Consider the following 23,644-nt stretch of genomic DNA (forward strand, 5'->3'; position numbering starts at 1 on the left):
TTGAAAACAATGTTCATACCACACAACAATTTATGCAGTCACAAAACTCTACTTTAAAAAGCAGCTCTGCATTTATGAGACATCCAAGATCTTATCAAAATGTTTCTCTCTTTAGATTAAGCAAGTGTGCAAACTGCACCTGCCCTTGCCTTTGCACCTACAGCACGTGACACACCTGTGACAGCCACACACAAAGGCTCCTGTGAGTCCTCAAGATACCAGAAGGCTTCTCCTGCCACAAGAGCCATCACAGAGACAAGGAATCTTCTACTTTACTAGTAGCACTTCCCCAGTATTGAGTACAACCAAGTTTGCATTAAAAATACCATATTCTCAATCACACAACTCTTGAACTTTAAGTCCATCCTTTAACAACAGGCAAACAAATGATATTGTTCTCCATAATCACAAAAAATTATCAACCAGCTCCAAAGAGAGCATTTTCTAGGAACAGTGATTCAAGATACTGATACTGCGATTATAAAACACATTTTACACCACTGAGCTACAAAGTAATTTGCTTCTGAAAACAAAACTCAAATATAGCTCAGACAAAATAAGTGCTAACAAAACTGAGGCATTTCAATATAAACAAATTAAGATCTAGCACTAAGTGTCAGAAGAATCAAAAGGAACAGAAAACCAATTTAAAATGCTCCCTCACTTGTGCCACCCATGTTCATCCCCATATCACTTCTGTACAGACAACTAAATCTTTCATCATCCAGAGATTAAACCCCACACATTTAATATGCAAGATCATCCATCGGGTTCAACCTTGTTTTTTAACCTCCCTATTTACTAGGTTCAGAGTCTGTAATTAGAAAGCTGCAGATACTCAAACAATATTACAGGCCTCAGATGTAGCTGTGATTTGGGCTCAGATTCTAATTCTGATATATACTTTTTCAGTATATCTGCTCAGAGGAAATCAGGCCAGCAATAAAAGAGAAAGTAAACAAGCTTCACATAAAACAGAATTGCTCCAAAGCATTAAACTTTGGAGGACAAGGACTGAAGAGTAGAAGATCTTTGGTATTCACAGAGCTACACAGAGAGAAACTAGACCTGTCAGTAGGGAAAAATCCTAACCAGCTACACAGGTGAGCCATTTCCAAGGCAAATTTAACTACAAGATATGCATGACAAACATTTATACACAATATTAAAGCTGCACTTATGTTTTGCAGCACATATTATAAACCAGTTTAATCAGGTGTACAGTCTCCTAGTTAAAAACTCCAAAATGAGATGATGTATTACAATTTCTAAAGTCAGCAGACTAAAAAGTTATTCCCCAGAGTCCAGAGATCCATTTTAAGCTAAAAGAGAATATTACCAATACCCCTTCAAGGAGAAATTAAATAGAATACTAGTTCAACTGGGAGGTGGAAGGATAATGTGCATGCCTGCCACAGAGCATTCACCAGCTCACAGGCTGATGTAAATCTGTGATTTGAAGTTGAAAGATCAAATCCTAAAGGCCTTGCAATTAGACTGTGTAACATTCCCTTGTCCTGTATCACTATAAACAAGTGATGGCAAGAGAGAACTCTCAGAACTGGGGTAGCATTTCTATCTGGAAGAGCAAGCTACACAACCACATAGCCATACCTCAAATAAAGCAGAATTAAAGCAAACCTATGAGACTCCAAGTTCTCTCCTCTGGACAGAAGTTGCAGCAGGACTCAATGCCTAAGAACAAAGATCCATTCTAAAGTAAACACGACTTGGTCTGAATCGTACTGAATGACCATAGCACCACAGAGTGTCCCAGCCAGCAGAGGATACAGGCATTGCCACCTTCTTCTGAATCCTCATTGTCCCTTTAAGCAGCAAAGAATCAATAAATAGGTGGCTATGTTCAAACTATACCTTGCTCCTTTGTCTGGCTGAGGTTTTACATCACTAGCTTTTGTTTTTCTTGTCCAACAACTTTGGCGTGACAAGTTCCCTATCTCATGAAATTCTGTGGTAACAGACCTAGCAACACATGAAATTCTGATAAACTGAATCTAAGCACAGACTTCACTGTGCTTATTCTAGCTGTTTTCTGGGAACCAGATGGCAGTGAGAATCTGTCTGAACTTAAATGAAGTATAAATAAACTAAATCAACCCAGAATTAACCAGGCTCCTACTGACAGGGATGCCCCGCCTTTTATTTACATGCAGCTACTGCTTTCAGTTACAGCACACTTGTCTCAGGGAGAGAAGTCAAATCTACAAGCACTAAAGTTCTGCTTTGGTCTAGATCTCTCTTAACTGAAAGAGAGAAGAATCAATGGGCACAGCAGCTAGGAGACATTTTCTTTATTTCTGCATGAAGGTTGCTATTGGATTTTGCTAAGAACAAGAAAAATGCTTACTCATAAAATCAAGCATGGGACTCAGTGTTTCATCAGCTCACCACTAAACCCATTTGCTATTTTGTGAAAGACGTGATTCTCAGAGAAAAGCTTTTACATGAGATCTTGTCCATAAAAACCTGTCAAATCCTAAGATCTGACATATCACCTTGCTCTTTACTGAACACGGTGATATAAATTTCCCTCTGCTTAGAAGTGGTGATGGACTTTGAAAAAACCCCCAAAAAATCTTGGGATTAAGTGCTGCTGGGCATGGAGATTAAAAGCACAGGAGCAGACACCCTCACCACAGCACCTGGCAGAAAGTTATTTGCACACTTCCTGTCCCAATGCTTTTAAAATTTTCTTCTGAAAAACACTCAGCACTATTCCAGCCTGCCCACTCTGAGAAACTTCCTCAACTGTGGATGATTCACGATGAGAGCAACACTTTCAGTAATCACAACTGAAAGCAGAATGGGGCAGCTTGTGCAAGGCAAGGAACACCAAGAGCATCCTTACCTGTGCAAGCCTTGAAGCACATCTCAGCTAATGAAGGCTCTGGGACTTGCACTTGGCCAAATGATCCCTGTGCTAAAAGTCTGCTCCTTCCAACAGACAGAGGTACTGTACCCCCTGGGCAAAGAGACAAGGAATAACAGGCTTTGGGCACCAACAGGAACCTCACACACTGTCACAAAGCCAGTGACACAGCTGAACAAAACTGCTGTACCTTGGGCATCCACAGCTTCCAAGTCCTGTCTCTGAGGAGATTTGAACTCTCCCTTGAGAGAACCTCATACTTGCTCACAGAAGAAAAATTGAGCTTAGGTTTGTGTGATGAATTATTACTCTAGAAACAAAACATGAGCCATGTAACTGTTTGAGGGACTTCCTATTCTTATTTAATTAACTCTCACAGCACACTTTTAACAAAACTATTCCCACTGTGCTGGAGAGGGAGGGAGGGAGGGAGGGAGGGAGGGAGGGAGGGAGGGAGGGAGGGAGGGAGGGAGGGAGGGAGGGAGGGAGGGAGGGAGGGAGGGAGGGAGGGAGGGAGGGAGGGAGGGAGGGAGGGAGGGAGGGAGGGAGGGAGGGAGGGAGGGAGGGAGGGAGGGAGGGAGGGAGGGAAAAAAAAAATCTAACAGTAGCTCATTCACCCTGGACTTATGACTTCCAGTAGAAGGGCAGTCAAATGGAACATACTAAATCACAGCTTTAACTATATAAACACTAAGAAAAAAAAATGGCAGAAAAAGAACCACAACAAAAAACAGTTACCTTAGCCTGAAGCAAATTTTAAGTATTCATATTCTGATGTCTGAAATGTCTGATTAGGATGGGCATCAATAACCTTGGTTCTGTAGCTGTGTGTAATTCTAAGGTCAAAGCCAAAGATTAATATCTATCCAAGATTTATTTTATTGATCCAAGACTTAGAGCTTTCATAATAAAATTGCCTAAACAGTGAATCACATTACTTTAAGTCAGTGTTTAATCACACTCCTTGACAGATATTACTTCTTCCTAACTTACGTTTACAGCTTTCTACAAATTTTACTTCAATGAAATGTGTCACACATTACAATTCTTTCCAAGCTGAAAACATTGCCAAGATATTAAATTAATTACTTTATTAATTTATTCCAGGTAATTTCAATTGTATTAATGAAAAGGGTTCCATTAGATACTTAATAGCATTTAATATTACATTTGCCAGGACACTGGCTTTCAAGGGGTCATAGCTCTAAGTGAGATTGAGACAAAATAGTGAAGCATTTAATAAAAATTTTACTGCCAAAAAATCCTCTTAAGAAAATCTCTCTTGTCCAGAGAATTAATTGATCTTGAACAGCAGATTACAGATTGGCTATGTATGTACAGCTCTAGTGCACAGTAAAAGAGAACACACAAGAACCAAGACAATGTACTTTTGAAAACAATTTCCTCAGTATTTCTGGAGCTTGGAATTTGTAACTGACTACCTGGAACTTGCTATCTCTTCCACACCTTGCTCTCCAGGGATTTAATGGTCCTTGGTCTAGAAACAGAATGATTTGAGAAAGCTGTGCCTAATGTGCTTAATGCTTATGTTATAGTGCTGTACAGGTAACAGAAGAAGTCAACTCTTAGAATTATTGCTAAGTGAGTTTCTTTGAACTTCACAGATGCTTCTGGCTGAAAAAAGAGGCAAAGCAACCCCTGCTGGAGCTCTCTGCTCTACACCATCTCCTGTGAATGGGGCAGAACCCTCCCTGACTCGGTCACTGCATTAGCAAGGACGGGGAAACTGAACTTGCTTATTCTTCCTCCATGTCTGTGCTGGTCTCCTTCTCCCTCCTGCAGACACGCCAAAAGGCAGGGACTGCTGAGGAACACAAGAAAGCAGAGCTACCCCAGGCACTTCTGCAGAATTTTCTGGCCAACTCCATTCCTTGTTTCTGTACAAGTTTCTGACAGAAATACCAGCATCAATACTTCACACTCTACTTTATTAACATAGGAGTGGACTTCCAGATTTTTTTGGTTTTATAGCCCAAATACAGATCACTTACTATTACCAACATAATAATTTGTAGTTACATCACTGTTGTTTCAAGCTGATCTGATCTCACAGCTGACCCTGCTTGGGGCAGGTTAGACTGGGGACTCTCAGAGGTTCCTTCCCACCTGAACAGCCCTGGAATCCTAAGCTTAGGATCAACCAAAGCAGCAGCAACAGGGCCACTCCCACATTACTTAACAGGTCTGGTTTGCATCATAAAGGAAATTCAGGAAGCAAAAAAACTCCAGGAACAAGTTGGTTGTCTTTCCCTATAAAGACCACTGATGTAGGGCAAAAGTTCTGCTTAGTTTATATAAAATACACAACAGAAAGTCCAGGCAACACTTCCTGCAAGTACAAAGGCCTAACAAAACACTCTTCAGTGCAGCTGACAGTGACACAGTGTCAGTAGCAAATGGCTGCTACAAATATAACTGCACAGAAGCTGACAGACTGCTGATCTGGCTTTCTCGGCAGAAAGTTTCAAGTCTGGCAAGAACTCACATCATCCCTTCAGATACACAAACCTTTCAGGTAATGTGTAGGTCAACACATATTTGCTCCAGAAGCCCCTCCAAACACTTAAAATAGTTTAAAAGCTTCTCAGCTTTCACTTAGAAACCAAAGAGAAAGAAAAGAAAGCGGGGGGAAAAAAAGGTAAAAATTCTCATTAGGATTCAATAAAAAGCCAGTAGATAATCACCATTTGTAAAGTTGCCCTATTTATAGCCACAATAGGTTTCCTAAATAAATGGGAGCTGCTTTTTCCATACCTGAGTGATGTGCTTAGTTTCCAGGGTTGCATAACAGGTGTTGTGTGTGTACACAGAGTAGTTTTAAACGTCTCCTGAGCCTTGCAAAGCCATTAATGCTAAGGAAATTTTAGGTCTTTATATTGCATTCAATGTACCTGCTTTATATTAAAGTCACATTTCTAAACTTCAATAAAAATATTATTTTTAGTTTTCCATTTCACATTTGGCTGATCTTCCAACTCCATGAACTGAAGCATCAATAGCTTGCCACTCACAATACTGTTCTTCATAAATGGGTTCCTGTATCTTTGCAGAAGGTTTTTTAAAAGTTACAAAGCACTTGATTAAATGCTGAACAGGAACACTTAAGGCATGTGACAGTTTCTAGGATACTCTGTAAGAACAGCTCTGCTAGTAAAACAGGGACACCAAGTAATTTTATTTAACCTAATTTTTTTTCAAGTGTTCCACACAATTCATCCATAACAAAGTCTTAAAGATCAATTTTGTACAAAGCCGCTTGAAAATTTGGAAAGCTACTTGATATTCTTCTGCCTTCTAGATTTAATTCCCACTTGGGGCCATACAAGACATACATGACTTTTGAAAGGAGAAAAACATTACTTAACAAGATTTAAGCATTTATTCATACAGCAGACAAGTGTGACCACCTACATTTAGAGAAGAGCTCTAGACCAGATAACTGGACATAAATCCATATTTAGGCAGAGATCAGTGCAGTTTTCTGAAGGATCCAATAAAATAATCATATTCTGTTTCCAGAAGAATTACTCTAAGCATTCAAACAGAGCAAAGAGCACGCACTGGTTTGAAATAAATCTGTGTCATATTAACTGAACCGATGGTTATATAATTGACAAGATCAAGAAAGTAGATGTGAGCACCATAAAGAATGCACATAAAGGACTGTTTGATTTACAGCTTATCATAACAATGTTAACTCCATTTTAGTAAGGCCATAAACTACAACATTTCTGTGCTTACAGTATAGATCAGCACATTCTTTTGGAAGTTGTCTAAGGTGAAAGCACCAGTCTACCAATAACCCTAGAAAAAGTAGATATTTTTATTTTTTAAAAGTGTTTAAAAACCTCAGAAGAGCAGACTCAGAAAGAAATTTTGTTTGCAAGTCCTTCACAGGTGTATACAGCTTGTGTACTTGTATACAGATCAACTTACTCTTCATTTATAAGATGATCAAAGGGCACTAAAGCAGTACAAGAATACTAACACATTTGAATTACTGAGGCTAAGGGAAGTTGAAACAAGGTTTTGAACCCCTCCACACAAAAATCCCTCTGCCTTCTGAGCACATAATGCTGTTGCTGCCTCCACCTGTCATAACCCAAGAGAGGTCTGTAGTCCCTGAAACTGTTCCTTTAGAAACTTAAAGCATCTTCAGTTCAAGGTGTTACTCACTTGGTTCAATTTTCATCCATGCTAACACTGCTGCTTTGGAGTGGAAGATCAAAAAACACACAATTTGTGACAGTGCTGTTCAAAGAGCCAGGAAGACCAAATTGTTCTAATGAACTGACCATGACACAGCTCTCCAGAGCACATCCTGGTCAGTCCTGACAGGAGAAACCCAACATCCTGCCCACTCCACATCCAGAGTTAACCAGAAGCACTTCAAGCAACTCCAGCATCTTCAGCTGCACTATAATCAAACCACTAAAGCTTCGGGCAAGTGACAGAACACTAACTTTTCAAAAGATGTTTGTTTCTCCATATTTAATAAAGTTTATATTATACCTACAGAAGTAAACCTGCTCCCTTTGCTCACTCAATGCACTTGAATTACACAATTTGGACAACACTACTTTACTATGAGACAAGAAGAATACATGAGCTTTAACTTCTCTCGACCCTCCAAACAATCCCTCAGAAACCCATGCTGAAGAAGAGCTAACAAAAGGTATTCCACAGTTCCTTCTGCAAAGTTCCCCTCATGGTGGGTGCCAGTTAATGACATGATCAACTCAGATAGAAATTGAGACTATGACTCCAGTGTTCTGCATTTGGTCACACTAAATCTGTAAACAGGCTAATTAAACAACTCTGAATAAAGTCACTGTATCACACATTCCCAACAGACATGAACTGAATTAGATGTTCTATTTTGGCTTAAGCAATTACTTGCCTTTTTTTTATTAGGAAGAAGGGAGAAGAAGCTCTGATATCAGCATTATTGTCTCTTCCCAGTGCCTGGTCTGAAGAACTTTGGCTCTACTGTAACTTAGCCTGCTGGATAAAAACCTCTCCAGCAGAGCCCTGATTCAGAATCACGTATGTTGTGCATGTGATGCAGACACCTTCCTCCTCTTCTCCCCCTACTCAGCTCTTTTTAACAGCATATGCAAGAAAGAGATCTCACTGTGCAATTTCAAGTTCAAAATAATGATCTCTCAGGGTATTTATAAACCATGGGCGACAGGTCACATTTTCACACTGGTTTCCCCCTCATTGGCCTAACAACTAAGACACTGATTTAAGTCATAGCACAGACATACTTCAGGATCATGGACTCCAAACTGGACTTTTGTGCCAGGACTTTTTACTCACTACCATTCCTTCAACAGTGGGCAGATATATGTTCCAGAAGTTAACTCATGAAGTCAGCTGCATTAATGGATAACTGTCCATCCGAGATTTCTTTCATGAAGCCATTTATAATGCAAATATAGAAGTTTAATAACACAGGATTTTTTTTACATTAACTACTGTATGGAATTGAAAAAAATTGCCAGATTTTAACTCCCACTTCCTGTGTAACTTTCACTTATATTACAGAAGCAAGGTACCCTGATGAGTTAATATATGGAAAAAAGTATAATTTCTGAATTTTGTTCCCCTCTGATTTTACTGAACACTATCTTGTTCCCAAGAAGAGACAATGTCATCTAATATTGCTCATATACACAGCACACATATTGATTACTAGAGTAAGCAGTCTGTCCTCAATATTTACACAAAAGTTTTCAGATGGCAATTTTCACCACTTCTCTGAATATCTGTAATAATACATTTTTATAGACCTACACGAGATGGACCTACTGATCTATACAATGCTGAATGATTTATTCAATTCTTGTTTCTAATATTCTTCTCTATTCCATTTCTTAAAGAAATATTTATTAGAACTCAAGTACTGATCAGTTTTATGTGTCATATGTACCAATCAGTTATATATGCCATATGTACTCAAGTACAATCACCAATATCAATCCACTCTTCTTGTGTAGTAGCTCCAAACTCACTCAAGTATTTTCCTCCACTGTGTGCCACCAAGAGATTACTGGGAACACACACTGCTCCTCACTCAAGTATCCTAACTGCATCTCCCAAGTTTCTTACAGATGCCTCTTGCCAGTCAGTCAGTCAAACCAGTCCAACTTCTGCTGCTCTTTCCCTTTCGCTTCTTTTCCTGAAGTTACAGATATACCACATAACTATAAATTACCATGCTAAACTTCGTGGGGTGAAAACATTTTATTTACTGCGGCTAATCAGTGGCACAATTCTTCTCTTCCTGTGGCTTCTAAATTCTTACTTTCCTTTGAGTTAAGCCCTAATATAATCTTCCAGATGTTTTCACATTCCACTTTTGTTTTAATTAAAAAGTGCTCAGTAAGTCCTTTTTAAAGAGGTCAGCAAAAAGCAGACTAACCTGTAATTCAATATAACAGTTACTGTTCACAACAAGAACTCCTGAGCACCATTTCATAAACTGTTTGTTCCATCACCTCCAACATCTCACGTTCCAGTAACACTACTTCCCAGTTATAAGGACAGCAAGCCTCCCTTCCCAAGAGACCATGTGTTATAAAGACAGAGGCAAATTCATCATGGTTTCTCAGTAATAACCTAAACTGCTTTCCCTGAGCCTCCAACTGCCTACCATAATCTCCAATCCATGTTATGCAATGCATAAAGTGATGAGGTAGAGTCACATGTTAGGGTAGGTGCTCATGATCACAGTGCCCAACGCCAGCTCTAACCTTGATCTTCAGGAAATCTTTAGAAGTAGTGTCTCCCTCAGGCCACAGATTGGCTTTCTCTGTATCAGCTTCCCTCTGGGGGATGAGACTTTGGAGAAGATACATGGAAATATACATACGAGTTTATGTTCAGAAAGATAAAAATAACTGCATGATTTGCATGTGACCATACCTATGGAAAGCAAGTCACATGCAAAAGGATCAGATTTTACCACAACATCCTGACAGGACTACAATACCAAACACTGTGTTCACTGTAAGCTGATTACACAGGGAGCCTATCAAACTGAAAATCACCCCATTAAAATACTCACATAAAGACCTTGCTTACAGATAGCAAGCCTTAAGAAAAACAACTGTGAGAAAGTGAATTAAATGTGCCAAGATCTTTAATACAGACAAGTAATGAAAGGATACATATGCAATCGGAACACAAACAAACCATTAAATACAGAGATCATACATATAGATCACACGTGTATGATCTGTGTAACATACATATAATCACTAACACAGACAAATTTTAGAGAGACAAGACTGAGTCATCTGTGAAACAAGGCATTGCACACTGAAAATATGTCAACCTTGATTACAGTACTTAAGTAATTCAATTCCTCTGTCTCCAAGAGGCTACTCTATTCACTCAATGCCCTTACAGTTAGAGGGCAAGCCAACAAAGAATCTCACTCTTCCCTGCTTGTGAATATTGCCTCCTTTGTGCAAAACTCTGGACTGGCAATTAAGATCTACTTAATAAAATAGGATTTGAAAACTGTATTCCTTGGGAAACGGACTCTAATAAATTATAAGCAAGTATATTTGCTCTCTGAAGTGATTATTTCAGTTTACAAGTTTTCTTTTGTGTATCTTAGTTTCCAAACTTTGGCATGAATTTCCTACTGTGTTTGCCATGGTAACCAAGCAGCCTGAGCCTCTACTTGAAATTCCGTTTAACTGTTTAGCATTGCATATTGATCAAGATACATTAACATCCTTCAGCACTCCAAAGAGTGAAGCAGCCATTCTCATACTGGAGAACCACCTTGGATCACAAACATCAAAGGATTTTTGCTGTTGTTCAGAATGGCACGGTAGTAATGAAACTTCTTTGCCAAAGACGTACGTAAAAAGCTCCAAATAAAGGGAATGCAGACAGATGTGAGGAAAGGAGTACACTCAATTTATAAGGAGCTACATTGGAGCAGCAGTCTCTATCTGACACTATCTTCTCCCCTCTGAAAGAAGAGTTTGTATTCATGTCAGAAAGGAGAATTTGCTTCAGGAGTACATTTGAATGAGAAAGACTGTTTCCTGCACTAAAGCTTGTTCCCCTGGTGGAAAACTGTTCTGTTCCAGTGCAAGAGGGGCCAGGTAAGTGGCAAACTTGAAGTTCCAGGATTAACACTAACAGGACAAAGCCAAAGCACAGCTGCTTGCTTCTTTTAGTTTCCATTTTGAAGCAAAAACTTCCTTCAAACATTTCTGTCAAACAGGATCATGAGAAAACATCTGTTTTAAGCACACTGAATCTTTTCCAATTCTTACTAAACCTGCCAAATACTTCAGCATAGTAAAATTTTATATAAAAGTAAGTAAACAGATTAGGAAAACCTGAGAAAACAGGCTTACTGCTCATATTTTCAGCCTCACTATATCTCGTGATTTTTAAAATTTTTTTTTTAAAAAAGCTGGCTGGTCACTTGTTAAAATCTCATCCTTTACTCTGCTCATGGTTTAAGACAGGATGAAATAGTTCTGACCTTCATGTCTGTTGTATAAATGGAGACTCAGAATATTGAAAACCACCTCCAAAAATTCACAAAATACAAAATCTCCTCCTAAAGTTTCCCCACAAAACTACTGAGATACTCTAGCATCCATTTAGTTACCATTAAAATTCTCCTGCTCTTTCCATGATATCTGCCAAGTGAGCTGTTCATCCCTTTTTTCATTGAACATTACTGCCTCCAGCTCCTCAGTCTCTTACTCTCCTCTCCTGATCTGAAAGCCACTAAGGTGGCCTCACTGGGTACCACACAGAGTTGGATTTGTATCACTAAAAATAAATTGCCTTCACTCTGTTCATCTGGCTCAGCCCTAAGAAGCTTCTGGGGGAAACATTCTGCCTCTTGTTAAAACCTATTCCGTACTTCCCTTAGGGTCACAGTATTTTCATTCTGCAGTTCAGCTATTAGTAATTGAACTTACAGAAGGGCTGGTCAAAAAGCAGGATAATTCTAAATTAATAGTAAATTTTGCATGATTGGGATTTGTGGAAGATCTGGTAATGTCTCATACATCCAGGGAAGGTTTTGTATTATTTATTCTCTCCCTTCTTCCCTCTCTTCTTCTAGTGTGACAAAAATGATATTTTGCTCAGAAAATTAAAAGCACAAACCTCTTTCTCCAGTTTTACTTCAGACAACATCCTCTTTTAGCATCAGGAGTTAAAAATCACCTTCAACACAAGCACCCAGAATTTCTTGCAATATTAAAGCCATCTTCTCAATGCCTAGTACAATGGCACTAAAGACCTTCTTTATTTCCATTGTAAACCTCATTTGATACATCTCTGGGTTGCATTTATGTCCTCCAGCCTTCAACAGCTGTATCACAAGCTGGCTCAGCTTATAATCAACACTACACTCTGTGTATCATCTTCTCAAAGTTTTACTGCTGAAGCAAAAATTCCCTACGGATTTTTTCAATGAATCTTCACTTCATCTACGGTTGTGACATCAGCTTTTTTCTCCTTAAAAAGTAACTCTGATTATCAACAGTGATGCGTCCCAAAGTCATTATGGGCACCATGTACATGTTCCTGCTTCTCTGTAACAGTGTCACCAACTCAATTATTTCCAAAACCACTCCTAGAAGACCTCAACTTGAAGGTCTCTTCCCAATGGTTGTCTCAGATAAAAAGAACTTAGCTTTTAATTCTCTCAACATTTTAACAGAATGTCCAAGTTCTAAAATTCCTTCATTTTTAATATCTAAGATACAGATCTGAATTTCCACTTCATTCAAGGACACAAACTTAGTAAGTTACAACTCTCCTTTACTACCAAAGTGTTACACTACAAAGGCTGAGCACCTGAACTTCAAATAAAGCTGCATGTTATACATTCATGTTTTCCCACCACAAGGACACAACAATTTACTTTCAGTGAAAGAAAAAAGAGTCCCTAATGTAAGAGTCTACAATGTAAGAGTTTCAAAAGCTAAAACTGAAAGAGGATTTGTTGTTGTTGTTGTTGTGGTGGGGTATGTGTTGAATTGCACTCCTGCATGTTTTTCTCTATCTGAATACAATCCAGAATAAGCCTTGCAAAAATACCTGCCTGTCACTCAGCCAAAGGCAGTCAGAAGGTTTTTAGCAGAAGTTTTCACTGTTAGGAATAGAGTGAATTAAAAAGCAACTGATTTCAGAATAGCACAGAGCATTCCAAATATTCACAGGCACTAAATAAAGTTTGTGCTGGAATACTACTTATGGACTGTCACAAGCTATGTAAAGAACACATCACCTTCTGGAAAGGCTGGAAGGCATCGAAGCACATATTTTAGTCTCTTCACTTTTGAGAAACTGAGAAAGTGTACTGTAACAATTATCTCTTTCCTTAACTACACTTCATATTTAAGTTCTGCAAGTCTCACCTAATATTTATGCTTAGTTAGCTATAATTCAGTTCTCAACAGTTACAATTTAGTACCTTATAACAGATTCATAGCTCTAAAATAAAAAAGTAATAGTTACCTTTCTGATCTCCCTCTTGCTCCTTATTCTCCAGTGGGTGCCTTTATTTCCTCCTACAGTCTAGTCACACTGTTGCCTACACTTGTAATCAGTCTTTCTCACCTGTTTTTAACACTGAGCGAGGCATAACTCAGATGAGCTTAACAGAGATAAGAATACATGTACTAGATGTACAAAATATGGAAAAATAAGAATACATGTACTAGATGTACAAAATAAATTAAAATGAGGAAAATAGGTATGTAAATATCAAATGGATTCCGAGTAAAACCACACATTCTGGCACAATTCAGCAGCTCTTCTCATTCAGTTCACACTCAGTTGCAATATTTATTAAACACTTAGTAAGTTAGTTTCACTGGGAAATTGTTTAAATTGGCCCAGCTCTGCAAGCAAAACTGGTTAAAAAAATCACACCTGTTAAAGGCAACACTTATTTAAATTAGAGCTGGCAGACTGCTTTTAGATGGCACCCAAAACATGGAACAAACTGGGAACATTGCATGGCTTAATGGCACCGTCATCTCTGAGCTGATCACCTCCTCCCCAAGCACACACAAAAGTTACCTGACCTGTTGGACCACTGTTCTAGTCAGTCACTCATTCAAAGCCATTACTTTCACTTTACCTTTGAATCCTGTTTTTTTCTCTTCTAAAACAATGGTATGGTTTTGTTACAATATTGGAAAAATGCACTTGTGCAACACCTATCAACAGCAAACACTGAGGCTGACTGACAAAAGCAAAATCTGCTTTTGTTTTTTCTTTCACGAGATCAGACAACTGAGATGTATTTAAAATACTTAACACAAAACTAAATGTCCTGTTAAAAAAACAAGATCAAGATGCTGTAGCTTCATCGCTTAAGTTGTTAAAATTTCACCTCCTCTAACTTTAAAAAGATCAAAATATAGAAACACTTACAAGTTGGCTTTATGAGTGAGTTCTATGGCAAAAACCCCAAACACCTGCAGTGCCTTGACAAAATCCTAATGTTTTCCAATTTTAAGAGTAAAGATTAAAGTAGAATATTCCTCTTTAAAGGTATTTAGAAGTATTGAAACCAAAAAAATAAATACAGTGACTTCACACAACACAAAAAGAAACAAATTAAAAGAAACACAGAAAGAACAAATTAAGAAAAAAAAGTCTGGCTGATTCAGGGAATTAGCATTACAACTTATCTAAATTGATTTACTTGAAATTTGCAAGCTATTATATGCTCACCATTATTATTAAATTAGACCAGGTTTAATTTCATGTAGATAGTCAACAGGCAGAAATGAAACAGAAATCCATACTGCATAACAGTATATTTGATATAACTCCATTCATTCTACTAATAACACACAGACAAATAGTTGCAGGTTGAGTTTCCACCAGTCTACCACACTGGTATCTATCTCAGAAAGTTTCTTCCATTTCTTTTTCAGCTCATAAGAGGAAAAGTCATTTCTTTATGAAGAAAAAAAAATTAAAATGCAAGAGCAGCAAAAGCTGAGGATTATCCATTGCTATAATAAAATAATGTTTTAGTCCAACAGTGTAAACTCAGTGCTTGGAAGAAAAAATTATCTGGTAAGGAAAGCAGTCTGAATAATTGTACCCTGCATTGCCCTGTTGCTATAGAAACTTATTTCACTGTAGCAGTTAATTGCTAATCAATTTATAATTTTTCATTACAAAGCTCAATAGAAGTCAAATGGAATACTGTCACATCTGTCCAGCAAGTCTAAATTATGTCTCTTCTGGCTACTGTTGGATTTTGCAAGCCCTACAGGAATGCTGGACATTTTTGATACAGAGTTTTTATCAATAATTCCATCATGTTGCAGCATGTTAAGGAAATATTACTAGAACAAAGCTCTAATTACTTTAGTACTAAAAATAAGATGGACAAGAACACCAAAACAGTCCCACAGAAGTTATGTGAATAAAATACTACACAAACATATAACCTGTGCTCCAAAACCAGGATGAGGCCCATTGGTTTATGCTTTTTGTGGTCATGTACAGTAACAGAGAGATGAAATAACATATTTGCTCTAACTATTGTCCTGCAGTTGTTAATTCACAATGCATCTTCCTTCTGGGGCTGAAGGCATTTCATTACAAACCAGCCCAACAAGATGAAAAGTGTTGCAAAACAAACACAGCTACTAGCAAACAAGTATCAAGGACCAAATCCCTGGAACAAATGTAGGGAATTCTGATTTCCCACAACCCCAAGTGTACAACTTCTAGGATATCACCCAGTCTGAGAAGCAAAATCCTCCTTCAGAATTTTTAGAACAAAAGGCAATATGTTCCAAATTCAGGCACTAGCTTTCTCAATAAAAGTATTTCTTTTAAAGTAAGCAAAAGTATTAAGATATTTTAAGTAATAATAAGTGTTGTCAGTTTCACTGGTATAGATATTATGTGGAAAAAAACCCACAACCTTTTGCCTGCTATTAATAATTTTCTTTTCAAATTACCATCAAAGGGCTAAAAGTATTCCACATACCGAATGGTCACACAACAGCCTCTTTCCTCAGGGTGATTTTTGTGATCAGACTGTCTGTGGTCACCGAGAGACCTCACAGAACAGTGCTGCCCACTGAGGGCCCACGTGTCAGGCGCTTTGCTCAAGGTGCTCCCAGGAGACTGTGAGGACACCCAGCACAGCCCAGCTACTGAATCATCCCACACCAGGGATCTCTGCTGTCAAAAATTATCCTACCTTTAACCACCACGCTGTCCAAATCCAAACTCTCCTTTGTATCAACTTGCACTGCAAGTGCCACAGCTGCAAGATTCCCAATAACCAGGGCAGAGAAATGAAGGAAGGGTTCCCAGATGAGTGAAGAGAAAGCACAGCAAGATCTGTTTCTAGGCTCCTAAGACTGGGTTTCTCCAGGCCCTGATCCTACCAGCATTCCCCTTTGACTCTCTTATGTACACACAATGCTTCCATCAGTTTAGGATAACAAAAGGCAACAACAGATGAACCAGATCAATGCCAGTCCAACACGGTTTTGCAGGTGTGGGCTGAGTTGACCCTGGCTGGATGCCAGCACCCACCAAAGATGCCCTATCACTCCCAACTGGGCAGAGGAGAGAACAATATAGTGAAAGGTTCATGAGCCAAGGACTGGCAAAGATCACTCACCTATTATCATCATGGCCAAAACAGACTCAACTTGGGGAAATTAATTGAATTTATTACTAAGAAAATCAAAGCACAATAATGAGAAGTAAAAACAAACCTTAAAACTACCTTCTCCCCACTCCTTCCTTCTTCCTAGCTCTACCTCCTCCCCAGCAGCATGGAGACAGGGAATGGGGGCTGCAGCCAGTTCATCACACGTTGCTCCTGCCACTGCTCTGAGAGAGGAGTCCTTCCCCTGCTCCAGCACGAGGTCCCTCCCACAGGACAGAGTTCTCCATGAACCTTTCCTACCTGAGCCCTTCAGGCACAGCCTACTCCTGCACGAGTCCCAAGTCCTACCTGCTCCACATGGGCTCCTCCCTCCTTGGGCCCACAGTCCCTGCCAGGAACCTGCTCCAGCCTGGGCCTCCTGCAGGTTCACAGCCTCCTCCCAGGTATGCACCTGCTCTGATGTGGGTCAAGGTTCTCACCACAGGCCATAGGGGAATCTCAGCTCTGACACCTGCAGCACCTCCTGCCCCTCCCTCCCTCTGCAGTGACCTTGGTGTCTGCAGAGCTGATCCTCTCACATGTTCTCACCCTGCTCTTCTCTGGCTGCAAACACATCTGCACAATTGTTTTTCTCTCCTCAAATACAGCATCACAGAGTGGTACTACCATTCCTGCTGGGCTCAGCCTTGGCCAGCAGCAGGTCCATCCTCACAGCAGCTTCCAACAGCAGCCCCCAGAGCCTGGCCATGCCAGTGCAAGGTGTTACCCTGCTCACAGGGAACTGAGCCCTCAGAGGGCAGCACCCAGAGCACTGAGCAAGCTGCACTGGGCTGCTGCAGCAGCTCACTGGCAAACAGTACTCTGTCACTCTAAAAATGAGAAGTATGGATCACCTGGAACATCACTAAAGGCATCTCAACCTGGGCATTTGTTTGAGTTCTTTAGAACAGTTGTTTGCCCCATCTTTCTGATTTAGAAGTGCTAACATGTGCCCACGCTTAACTATCCCAGTTCCATCTAGAGAATTTACAGAGGCAGCATTTTGGCTAAAACACAGAACTACACTTGAACAGTCACTTCATTGGCACAGAAGCTATTCTGCCAACGCTGTTAGGTCAGAAACATCACCTGGAACAGCATCTTAAAACTCTGAAGGTGTTAGCAAACAGCTCACGACACACAGACAGAAGTCATTCTGTACAAGGACCACAGTTCCACTGCTGCAGGCAGGAGAGGCCATCCCCTGTGGTAAAATGATGTCAGTGTAACTGGACAGATGCCTGCAGAGGGGAGGGAGCATAAGTTCACACTGAAGTAAAAGCAAGACATTTCCTGAAGTCACCTGTTGAGATATACAGCTCATGCTATTAAATAGCAGTAATTCTCTAGTCAATACAAGCACCTCACTTTTATAAGCTGTACCCTGTATTTCTGAAATTCTTCTTTGGGAAAAAACCTCCTGGATCAATATACCACACTGAACAGGCACATTTTAAAAAATTGTTATTTACCTATTTATGGACAGTAAAGTAATAATTCAAACTGACACAAAATGACAATGCAAAATGGGCTGCAAAACAGGTAAGAAATACAGCATTTGGCTGTAGATGAGATCAAATTTCAAAAGTGGTATTGCCTAATCATGCAACTATTCCTGCCCTCATAAATTATTACTTTAAAGACAGACCCTCTTGACACCTTAAGTGCAAACAGGTACCTATTGAAGGTCTCTGGCCCACTCTCTTACTAAAAAGGCTAAAGAAAAGCAACCTTTAGAAATACTTCCATTTAAAAATTAAGTCTGAAAACTAAATCAAATTGTTTGCTATTCTGTAGGAAAGGGAAAAATCTGAAGAACAAAGCACACTAAGCCTTCACCTATGGCTTCACAATACAGTATTAAGTCAATGTTAAGAGGTAATATTTTCCATTCAAACCACTAAAATAAGCAAATCCAAACATCTAAAATATGATTTAAATCTTAGTAATGTGACTTAAAAAACAAATCATTGCAAAATTATTTTTCTATAGTACTGACAGTTACCAATAGAAAACCAGAAAAATCAAGACAACAAAAATAATCCTTTACAACTTGTTCCAAAATTTCATTTCAATGATAGCTTCAAACATGTATCACAGTCATGCTCCAACATCTACCTGAAATATCAAGAACACCTGCAGAAAAACTTTCTAGAAGTCTTAAAAGAACCATACAAAAATCCTTAGAAATAAACTGCCACAGTTAAAAGAGGACGAGACTACAACTTTTAGTTCTCTGTATTTGTTATGATTACATTTGTAAGATAGGAAAAGAAGACATTTATTTTACCCAGATTCACAGTTATCCCTGTCACTGTAGCCCTGGGCAGGCCAAAGTGTCCTTAAGGCACTGTTCAAATGATTTCTTTCTCCAGACTTGTGGGTTTTTAACACACAGTTCAATGTATATTGGTACCCATTCTCTCTCCTGCTGTCATTGCTCCCCCTTTCTTTAGCTAAAAGGGAGAACTGAAACCATAAACGTGAGTTCTCTCCAACTTTCACATCATATCACTTCCCTGAAAAAAATATATCTAAAACTCCTGCTAAATAATACTTTTTTAGTTACTAGGAAACTGGGGATAATGAAGTTTGTCCATAACATGCAATGCTTTCTCCCTACACCAGCATGCTCCTAAGCTGACCTTCTTGCTTAGACTACTATTTTGTCTGACATAGCACTTCACAATCTCTAGTAGTACAAAAATTACACTATTAAACCAACAACTTCTTAATACAGTCACCTTCTAATCCCACATGGAGTTAAAAAGCAGTAATAAAAATTATAAATATTATTTTTTTACCATTATAGCCACATGTAAACATTATGATTAACTCACGAAATTAAAGAACAAATATATCTGGTAAAGCAAAAGTGAAATCAATTTGCAGAAAGTACCTATTAGACATCTATCATTCCATTTTGAACAGCTGGACTGAATAATGCACGAGAAATCCCAACACAAGTTACAACACTGCCACTGGAAAGGTTTCAATTGCAGCAGCTGGTGGTCCTGCCCAAAGACCAGGGGGCTGCATGCAGTGCACCAAGAGCTGCTCAGCAGGAGCCAAATGGGCAACAGCAGCTGCTTTCAGTCACAGGGGAAGAAATGGGTGGCATGCAGATGCTACAAACTGGGCTGTCTATTCACTTGGGCCCAAAAGTGGAGTGAGGTAAGGAAGGAAAAATACTCTATTTCCCAGAAGAACATGAAATATTATTACTTAAAGAATAGTACATTTCATGTTACTGTTTCTTTTCCTTAAGCCTTCTCTAAGAGGAGAGATAATGGAAATATTAGGCACTATTTTGCACTAAATGGCACCACTTTCAAATAATAATTTGTCCAAGTGTGTCAACTCATAGTCATGACAACTGGATAGCAAGTGGCCTTTCAGTACACATCCTTCACAAGAAAGTAATTCAGATGGGTCCCTTTAGCCAGAAAACTGCAATAATACTTCAAACTAGGGCATTAAATTTTATTCTAGAATGTCAAACAAGACAATTATGGCTGGCAATCCTCTCAGAGGTGGGTCTAGGTAGCCTTTAATTAGAGTTTGAGACACCTTCAATGTACATTTTAACTATTAACAGTTAACTCTTTAGCTGTTTTGCAGACTCACAGATGTCAATGTACAATGCAAACTCCTTGTCATTTAAGCACATAGCACAATACTTTTCTAAATATTCTGACAAAGCTGCTCCATAAAACTTTCCACAGGCACAGAAGTGTTTGTTACAAATGACCCCTCTTTGCATCTGTGAAGCATTATGACTAAAATTTTGTCAATCTGCAAAGAATAAGTGCCACAATTATTGGCTCTACGCTAAATTAATTTCCCCAAGTGAATTCAAGTAAGTGCACTATTACCACAAATGCACTTCAATACAAAAGAAAAACCTCCAAAATTATAACTGCTGTGGCAAAAAAACCCCAAGCAAAGGCACACACAGAAACTCACTGCCTATAAAACAGTGCATCCCAACACGGGGGTTTGGCCAGCACAGCCCAGCATTGACTGCAAACACGCCAGCCAAACAAGCAGTCACAGACAAATGAACTCTTACCTCAGAGCAATCCTTCAGCCAGCACAGGGCAAGAGCTCACTCAAATCAAACAGCTGTGATATGGGCTTGAAGCACAGACTTGGACTAGAAAAAGCACCACAGACTAATACCACTTCCTACATAAAAATCATCTTGCAAGCTCTGTCAACCATAGATATTTCATCTTCCTCCAGAGCAAGAAACATTTAACAGTGTCATTTTAAAGCTTTTTAGTCTTTTTATCTTACTCTAGCCAGTCCAAGTTGCTCTGTATAAGCCTCATAACAAAATTAAACACTGAAAGCTACCTACACATCTGTAATCTACATTAACTCTTCACTGTTTCCTTCAGCAGTGTTGTTGAAAAAAAAAAAGGCATTACTAAAACTTCTACCCTTCAGGAAAGACTACAGGAGTATTTTGTAGCATGTCTGTCAGTCCCTAGTACAGCCCAGCTAGAATTGGGATAGTACCTATCTACACCACAAAACTCCAAGTGGTAAATAGATCCACCCATTAAAGACCTGAAACAAATTTCCAAGAGGCTCTCAAACACCTTCACAACCACAGATCAAGGTAAAGTACTGCTGATGCAGCCACAAACCTCCATGAGACCGGCTAGTCCAGTCCCAATACAACCACTATTATCCAACACAAAGGGAAGAAAAAAACTCAGCAAGAAATAAAGGGATCTCTTGAAAAAAGAAATCTACAACACCCTTTTAAAGAGCGACACAATAGAGTCACATCCAAAACACCTGGGAAATGTGAAACATCAGCAGCAAATCCAACATATGGGTTTTAAGTTCTATGAGAGATTTTCATTAATAGATGAGAGTACAAATCACAAATTTGTGACTAACATCAAGACTGGAAGGATTTGTTGCATTATGCAGAACAGAACTGGAAATAAAACCACTCTAATAATCTTAATAGAACAAAATTCAATGAAAATGCTACATGGCATTTATAAACATCCACAAAAATCAAGGCATGGATAAAAATGGAGAAAAGCAGCAATATGATAAGAAACAATCCAAGTGAGTCATCACTATAAGGAGGATTCAAAAATGTCAACACTATTCAATATGTTAGCAAGAATATTAAAAGACAGACACAGCAAGCAACAATTCTCCCTTGCTCTGTACTGAAGTCACAGTGCAAGCACTGGGTCTGGGTCTAGTTTAAGTACCACTAATAACAGGTAACAGAAGCCAAGAGAGGAGAACAATGAAACATTTGGAACTCATGATCTGAGAAGAATGGTTTAAAGAGCTGGATTTATTTACCTTAGGAAAACTGAGTGGACAAATTAACAAGTTTTTAAATATGCAAAAACCAAAGGCAATCATCAGCTGTCCAATGATCTCTATGTCCACACTAAATAATTGCATTCAGCCTGGTTTTTTTTCTCTTTTTTCCCTGAAGGAGAAGTTTAGTCAGATATGGGAGGAAGAAGAAAGAGAACATCAAAAATCGTTATTGAAGGAAACTGTGGGATTCTCATTACTGCAAGTGTCAGAAGCAGTCACTAGGATGTAGGTATACTTCCCTCTGCTACAGACCTACTGTATCTTCCAAGATCCCTACAAAGCTCAGCACTTTTATAGCTCATATCTGCTTTTAAAATGTGCATGGTTTTCAGAGGCCTGACACAGCCTAGTGATCAGTATAAGTATACAGTAATATAAATTCACATTCCCACCACATCTTGAGGAAATGTGATGGTTTTCTCCACACATCCCAGCTTCCAACCTAGAACTGCCTCACTGCTCTTCTCAGAGCAATATATTAAGCACAGTGACAAATGCCACCCATTACTATTCTGTCATTGAACAAGTTCCCAGGTGAACAGTCTATAGAATGAAAGTCACCACCAAGGATAACACTCCTCAACTGCACAACAAATCAAGCCAGACACAAAAAAGAAGTAATTTTGAGAACTGCAAAGGAAAGAATCCTATACATCAGTCTTTTTACTGATAAGCAGGGACTACCAGTATGCCAACTCTCAATAAAAGAAGCTGAGATATGAGATGATTTTCATCCTAGTACAAATATCAATTCCAAGACACTTGCTCAATGAAAGCTTAAAAAGACAGTCAACAAATTCTGCTCTCCATGGCTCCAGCAACCTGTGCTTATCACCTATGTATGTTTCTAATCAACAGCAACATACTGTAATATTCCAAAGTTATTAACAGCCTGCTGCTTTAGGGAGCTGCAAGAAAAAAGTCAAACTAAAAGCAAAACTTCTTGCAACAAGGTGATTTCAAAAATGAAACAACCAATGTTAAGTCTGCCACACATACCAAAGAGTATATAACCAGAATTTAACTACAATGCAAAAGGTTTTCTGTCCTGTAAGAAGCTAAACTATACATTCAAATTTCATAACTTGTTGATATATTACGTAAAAATTAAGACTGTGCACCATGCAACACTATTGCTAACATGTACCTGCATTGCAATGACAGCTGCAGATTAACCTGCCCAGAAACTTTCACAACATATAGAGAATATCACATCATCACACACACAACTTCTGTGAGGACAATGCACAAGCTTTCTAGCAGGAAGGGAAAAGGACTTGATAGTTAATGTCGGCAGCAGTCTGGAAAGCCTTGCCTTGTCACTCATTCCTAAGGCAAGGGAGATGATATAGCACTCTCCTTTTCCAGCCTAATGAATCAACTAATAAATAATTTTGCAAAGCTAGCCACAAACCATATTTAAGTCCTTCAAGACTGTCTTATGAACAACAAAAAAAAAAAAATAAAATCACGTAACAGCCCTCACTCTTCATTAGAGGCTGTAGGAAAAAGCAACCCACCAAGAACATCAGAGCATCATAATCTGAACAATTTTTGAATGATGACGTTATAATCTCACTCAATGAAGAGGGAAATGCCGAAAATAACAGGAACAGCTTCCTTTAACACCTACAACTCTCTTAATCAAAATCAAACCAACAACCCCTCAGGAA

The 23,644-nt window shown here is 38.9% G+C and overlaps 2 protein-coding genes across 9 annotated transcripts in view; one reads left to right on the plus strand and one right to left on the minus strand.

Moving 5' to 3' along the window:
- Positions 1-7,765, plus strand: part of MOK (MOK protein kinase) — a 39,405-nt gene extending 31,640 nt beyond the window's left edge. Inside the window, 2 exon segments of the mRNA XM_064422588.1 lie at positions 913-3,178; positions 4,516-7,765. The gene's annotated coding sequence lies outside the window, so the exon portion shown is untranslated.
- WDR20 (WD repeat domain 20) overlaps positions 1-23,644 on the minus strand; it is a 45,885-nt gene that overhangs the window by 18,146 nt on the left and 4,095 nt on the right. The gene's annotated exons all lie outside the window — the stretch shown is intronic.

Source organism: Passer domesticus, chromosome 6 (assembly GCF_036417665.1).
Source record: "Passer domesticus isolate bPasDom1 chromosome 6, bPasDom1.hap1, whole genome shotgun sequence".
Taxonomy (NCBI): Eukaryota; Metazoa; Chordata; class Aves; order Passeriformes; family Passeridae; genus Passer; species Passer domesticus.